The sequence below is a fragment of the Cucumis melo genome, unplaced genomic scaffold (genome assembly GCF_025177605.1).
Source record: "Cucumis melo cultivar AY unplaced genomic scaffold, USDA_Cmelo_AY_1.0 utg001770l, whole genome shotgun sequence".
NCBI lineage: Eukaryota > Viridiplantae > Streptophyta > Magnoliopsida > Cucurbitales > Cucurbitaceae > Cucumis > Cucumis melo.
In genome coordinates this window covers 17,501-24,116 of record NW_026124771.1, presented here as the reverse complement: position 1 = coordinate 24,116, position 6,616 = coordinate 17,501, and the positions used below count along the sequence as shown (strand labels likewise).

The 6,616-nt window shown below is 32.5% G+C and overlaps 3 non-coding genes across 3 annotated transcripts; 1 reads left to right on the top strand and 2 right to left on the bottom strand.

The window, feature by feature from the left end:
- Positions 1-684: 684 nt before the first annotated feature.
- On the bottom strand, positions 685-757 carry TRNAF-GAA (transfer RNA phenylalanine (anticodon GAA)). The gene has a single exon. It is a non-coding gene; the product is annotated as a tRNA-Phe (tRNA).
- A 1,603-nt stretch (positions 758-2,360) lies between these two features.
- Positions 2,361-2,433, top strand: TRNAT-UGU (transfer RNA threonine (anticodon UGU)). The gene has a single exon. It is a non-coding gene; the product is annotated as a tRNA-Thr (tRNA).
- A 1,260-nt stretch (positions 2,434-3,693) lies between these two features.
- TRNAS-GGA (transfer RNA serine (anticodon GGA)) lies at positions 3,694-3,780 on the bottom strand. Its single transcript has one exon. It is a non-coding gene; the product is annotated as a tRNA-Ser (tRNA).
- Between the last annotated feature and the right edge of the window lie 2,836 nt (positions 3,781-6,616).

Genomic DNA, 6,616 nt, shown 5'->3' with positions numbered 1-6,616 from the left:
CTTCACTTCGACAACTCAAGATATTCAAATACATTTTTACGTTCTCTTATAGATATAGCATAGTAATTGAAGTCTCATTCATCTTATTATTATTGATTAAAAAAAATACAATTAGAGATTTGGTGAGATTATCCAATTTGTAAGATACTTATTTTGGATGAGCCACAAGCTAATAGGATGAACTAAATGAGTTCTGCATTATGAACTATGTATCACGCATATGACTTATAGATGTGCTTTAAAAAGTCACATAGGGTGAAATGAAGAAATATAATATGAAAAGAGAATCGGATTCTATTTGTACTGTATCTGAGATGAATCTTGGCCATTCCCGCCTTTCAACTCCCCTAGACTAGACTTTTGGGTCTTATAAGGAACTAATTGAAACTTTCAAATATGTATAAAATAGGAATTGAACGCCAGGAGACAGAGTATGAACAAATAAAAAAGAAGAGGAAACAAAAGAAAATTCTTTTCTTTTACATATCTATATACATCCTTTACATATTTCTATAAATATCCTCTTTATCTTTACTTGTCTATTTTCGACATCTATAAATAGAGTAAAAAATATATATAGTTTAGTTAAAGGGTAGATTTCCAGACATCATCATGTATCAGTATTTTTCATGATCTATATTATTAATGAATCCGTAGAATAGATACTCATACAAATTCATGATGTGCCAAGAACCAGATTTGAACTGGTGACACGAGGATTTTCAGTCCTCTGCTCTACCAACTGAGCTATCCCGGCCATTTCCGACACATTATCCTTATTTTAATAGATGACTTTGGTCTATGTCAATTGTAAATAAGAAAAAAGGTATTCCAAAGTCTTCTTTTTGAAGATATACGAAATTTCAGGGCTTGGATAAGCCTTTCGAAGTTTCAGTACAGTAGACAGTTAATCATTCAAATTTCACAGATTACTTGCGCAAGGATGTTCGTTTGTACGTCTATCATATAGAATATATACCACAAGCCTTGTGATAAGAAATCAAATTTCCGCTCAAATACGCTTGTGAAAGAGTCGAATGAATGAGAAACATAACAAAGTCTGAATTGCTAATGAACGGATAAATAATTAAAGAGGCCAACGGGCCTTTTTAGGGTTTTGGGGATAGAGGGACTTGAACCCTCACGATTTTAAAAGTCGACGGATTTTCCTCTTACTATAAATTTCATTTTTGTCGTTATTGACATGTAGAATGGGACTCTATCTTTATTCTATTCGATCTGATTAATCAATTCTTCAAAAGATCTATCAGACTATGATGGAGTAAATGATTTGATCAATGAATATTCGATTATTTTTTCAACTTGTAGATCTTGGAATCGATTCATAACAATTCGTTCATTTTTATATATAATTTTATATATATATATAAATATAAATATAAAAAATTATAGAAATATAAAAAATAGAGATTCGAGTTGTCATTAATCAATATAGTATTTCAGTACGTAATACGTTTATCTTTCATCGTTTCTGGAGTTTCGATGGAAGGATTCATTCCTTTACTAACGCAACGTCGTCAACTCCATTTGTTAGAACAGCTTCCATTGAGTCTCTGCACCTACCCTTTTTTTTCGGAAAAAAGGATTTGGCTCAGGATTGCCCATTTTTAATTCCAGGGTTTCTCTGAATTTGAAAGTTATCACTTAGTAGGTTTCCATACCAAGGCTCAATCTAATTAAGTCCGTAGCGTCTACCGATTTCGCCATATCCCCCTCTTTTAAGATTAGTATCGCATTATGATGTCCTTCCCCGTTTTCTTTCATTTGTATTATACTGGAACCACTCAAGTCATTAGAATACCGATTCCTCTATTGAAAAGTGTTTCCTCCTATTGGATTTCTTGTCTATCTTCTTTCATCTCTCTCTTCTCTATCGGAGACCCATATTTGTTCCGATCCAAAATGATTCTATCATTTCTGTATCTGCAATTCAATATATATCAATATAGATAGATATATGAACATATATATTTGCCCCTCTTTCTATTATTTTTTTAGTAAAAAATTTAATACTTAAACGGTCGATTCCCTTGTTCGTCTTATCTTCCACCTTTCAGAATGAAAACATAGAAACGCTTCATTATCATCTCAATTGCATTAAATGCAATTAAGATTAACACATTAATTATTGATACACATCCATTTGATAAATAGATCAAAATTTTCTATCGCTATATTCTATTAATCGTTATATTAATTATTATGTTCTATAATAGAACAATTCCAATATTGAATATTTATTTGAAATGAAATTAGATTCTATATTCATATTAATTAGGAATAGCTAAGATCCCAGTAATTTAGTAAATTACTATGCATGTAACATTTCTGTTATGTGAGCCCGCTTAGCTCAGAGGTTAGAGCATCGCATTTGTAATGCGATGGTCATCGGTTCGATTCCGATAGCCGGCTTTTCTCTATTGATTTTATTTTTGACATAATTGATAAATCAAATAAATAAAGAAACGACTTCTTACCCTTTTTCAAAGGTCACCGATCTATGATGTCGTAGGAACTTACTTACCTTTATGACTAAAGGAGGGGTTCTATTTCTGTAGAACAAATCAAGAAAGGAACTCTTACTTTTTTATATCATTTACATATACAATAGGATCCGGATATTGATCCAAGTTATCTAATTATTCTTTGTTTTGTAGTACAATACTTTACTGGATTTCACTTCATTTATAATATTTATCATTTAGTTTTCATTTAAGTTTATGAAATTTAAATAAAATAAAATGTTTATGAAATTTAAATAAAATAAAATAAGGAGTCTTTATGTCGCGTTACAGAGGGCCTCGTTTCAAAAAAATACGCCGTCTGGGGGCTTTACCGGGACTAACTAGTAAAAGGCCCAAAACCGGAAACGATCTTAAAAACCAATCGCGTTCCGGTAAAAAATCTCAATATCGTATTCGTTTAGAAGAAAAACAAAAATTGCGTTTTCATTATGGTCTTACAGAACGACAATTACTTAAATACGTTCGTATCGCCGGAAAAGCCAAAGGATCAACGGGTCAAGTTTTACTACAATTACTTGAAATGCGTTTGGATAACATCCTTTTTCGATTGGGTATGGCTTCGACTATTCCTCAAGCCCGACAATTAGTTAATCATAGACATATTTTAGTTAATGGTTCTATAGTGGATATACCAAGTTATCGGTGCAAACCCCGAGATATTATTACAGCAAAAGATGAAAAAAAATCGAGAACACTGATTCAAAATTATCTTGATTCATCCCCCCCTCAGGAATTGCCAAAACATTTGACTCTTCAGCCATTGCAATATAAAGGATTAGTCAATCAAATAATAGATAGTAAATGGGTCAGTTTAAAAATAAATGAATTGCTCGTTGTAGAATATTATTCTCGTCAGACTTAAACCTAACTAAAAAACAAGGGTTCGGACAATTTCGTCCTCCCCTTCGCCGAAGTCTAAGTAAAGAGACCGAAGGAAAGTAAGGTTTTGATCCGGAAATTTTTCTATCATTCATCTATCATTGATCGGTAGGGGGATTTTCATCTCTTGTGCATTCTTTCCAGTCTTTTCGTTTCCGTACCACAAAAATTCGAAATAAAGAATCCATAAAGGTCTAACCGTTGGAATAATAGTATCGATTGTTATTTGATTTGATACATTGTGGTCAGTAACATTGTTGAATTAGTACGGAAAGAGAGGGATTCGAACCCTCGGTAAACAAAAGCCTACATAGCAGTTCCAATGCTACGCCTTCAACCACTCGGCCATCTCTCCTACAGAATGATTATGGCCCAGAAACCGAGTTAATAGTGAGTCATTAATATTCAATTTTTTTTTTGATAGGCACGTCCAACCAATTCTAACTATACAAATAATTTTTTTTTAACTATGTTTAATGGATACTTTTAGCTCATGATTCTATTTAGTTTTTTAAACTATGATTCCTTTTTTCTAAAAATTCGACTTTTACAGTTTTCGATTTTTCACCAACAACTGTTTATCCCATACATATATCTAGTCACAAGTTATGAATCATAGAATGATTATTCGATTCTTTTTGCTCTTTTTTGTATCATAATTCAATCAAAAAACTTCTAGAATTACCCCAGTCAGATAAATAAAATTCTTTTTTTCTTCAACTTCGCTGAAATCAGAATAGTTCTCTTCATTCTGATCCTACTACATTTGGATGAAATTTAACCGGATTGAAATATTTCTTCTCTTTTATTGATTCCTGTGAAATCAAAAAGAAACAATTTTAATATCGAGTGGGATTTTTTAATGAATCCGTTTTTATGTTATTTCGTACTATGCAATTCCTTTGTTTGTGGGATCATTTTCTCACGAGAGGTAATTAAAAGAAATTATAGAATGGGGTTGTTACCGATGCCTAGATCTGGTGGGATAAATGGAAATTTTATCGATAAGACCTTTTCAATTGTAGCCAATATCTTATTACGAATAATTCCGACAACTTCCGGGGAAAAAGAGGCATTCACCTATTACAGAGATGGTGCGATTTGATTTTTTTTTTTTTCAATTTTCTTTACCGCTCTCCGTCTTAGTAGAAAGACACAGTATTCGGGATAGAAAGAAAACAATAATTGAAATAAATCTACGCTTCTTGGAGGTGCAATTTGAAAATCAAAAAATTCCTTCTGTCGTGTATCCCCGATTAATGTAACCTTAGATGCTAGAATTGTCGATTCTAGTATTAAGCGAAAGGTGTAACCTATGGATTAAGTCAACCCTACTCCACTAGTAAAAATATTCACTAGTAAAAATAGGTAGCAGAGGGGAAGAAGCACTACACCTAGGAATCAACAACACGAAAACTTTGTTATAAATTATACCTTTTCCTTATCGGGATCGGAACTTAGAAAAATGGTTGGGACAACAAACATCCATCTCGTTTGTATTTTGGATACCTGTATAACCATCGAAGACTGTTGAAGTGACTAATTCCTGGAAATTTAGAGGCGTTGAGGACAAAGAAATTGTTAGAGTTACCATTTTTATTTTTATCTAGTAAACCATGCTTGATGTTAAGAAAAGATCTTTTACAGGAAGGTTGGCTAGAGATTTTTTGTAAAAACGCTAGTCCCATGAGTTCATAATGAGAGTATTTCAATGTTTTTTGATTTCATGTATTATTCTCATCTCATTATGCGCATCAGATAAAGGGGGAGCCGTATGAGATGAAAATCTCACGTACGGTTCTGGAACGGAGATTCTTTCAATGGAATAACGAACGACCGTAACGGATGTCGGCTCAATCCGAAGGAAATTATGCGGAAGCTCTACAGAATTATTATGAAGCTATGCGACTAGAAATCGATCCCTATGATCGAAGTTATATACTCTATAACATAGGTCTTATCCACACAAGGAACGGAGAACATACAAAAGCTTTGGAATATTATTTTCGGGCACTAGAACGAAACCCGTTCTTACCACAAGCTTTTAATAATATGGCTGTGATCTGTCATTACGTGCGACTATCTCCACTATAGAAAGAAAAAAAAGAGAAAATTCGCTAATAAATACTAAAAAAAATAGGCTTTCTACATATGTATTGTCCAAACTAACGATTTGTATCAGCTGTAGCAAAGAAAGAAACTTCATAGAAGCAGAAATATGAAGAAATAGGTATGCCTAGATACTTTATTCTATGGATAAAGGATCTAATTGATAGAAGAAGCACCGTAAAGATCAATTAGTCAGGTTTTTGGCCGATACAATAAAAACTGCTTACTTATATCATGATATAAGATCAAAATGAAGGAATCCACTTATGTAATAGGGTGGATCCCCTACAATATTGAGCAGCGGTGTAGCATCAGATCCCAAAGACAGTAAGTCTTTTCTTTCTTATGAAGGAAAGTCTTTTTCAAGGATTCTATATAAATTTCTAGATGAAACCGAGATAGTTATCTTTCAGAAAATTGTAACGATAGTGGGTGGAATGCCTATGCTTTATTCTTCTGAAGGTGGGAGAAAAGATAAAACTTATTTAATTATTCAGCAAAATTGAAGTTTGAAACTTATATAATTAACCGCTTTTGCTTAACTCGAGAAAAAAAAATGGGCTAGATCTATGAAAAATTTCATTCAATTAGATTAGATATGATAAATTTTTTTAAATATGGGACAGCAAAAGAATTGACTGTTGAGCCGTATGAGGTAGGAAACTCTCAAGTACGGTTCTAAGGGAAGGAATTTACCTGCCTATTCCGACCGGGGAGAACAGGCCATTCGACAGGGAGATTCTGAAATTGCGGAGGCTTGGTTCAATCAAGCCGCTGAGTATTGGAAACAAGCTATAGCGCTTACTCCCGGTAATTATATTGAAGCCCAAAATTGGTTGAAGATCACAAGGCGTTTCAAATAAGAAAACTCTATTTTTTTTTTTTTCTTTATTTTTTTTTATTTCTTTATTTTAAATATTAACTGCTATGCTATTATTAAACTTTTCTTTTGATAAATATTTTCAAATATAAATGAATTTTTTATATTTTGTATAAATATATAGCTATTATATTTAGCTAGTATTAGTTAGAAATTTGGATATTTTTATATTTGTTATAATTCTTTGTTGTCCGCATCAGGC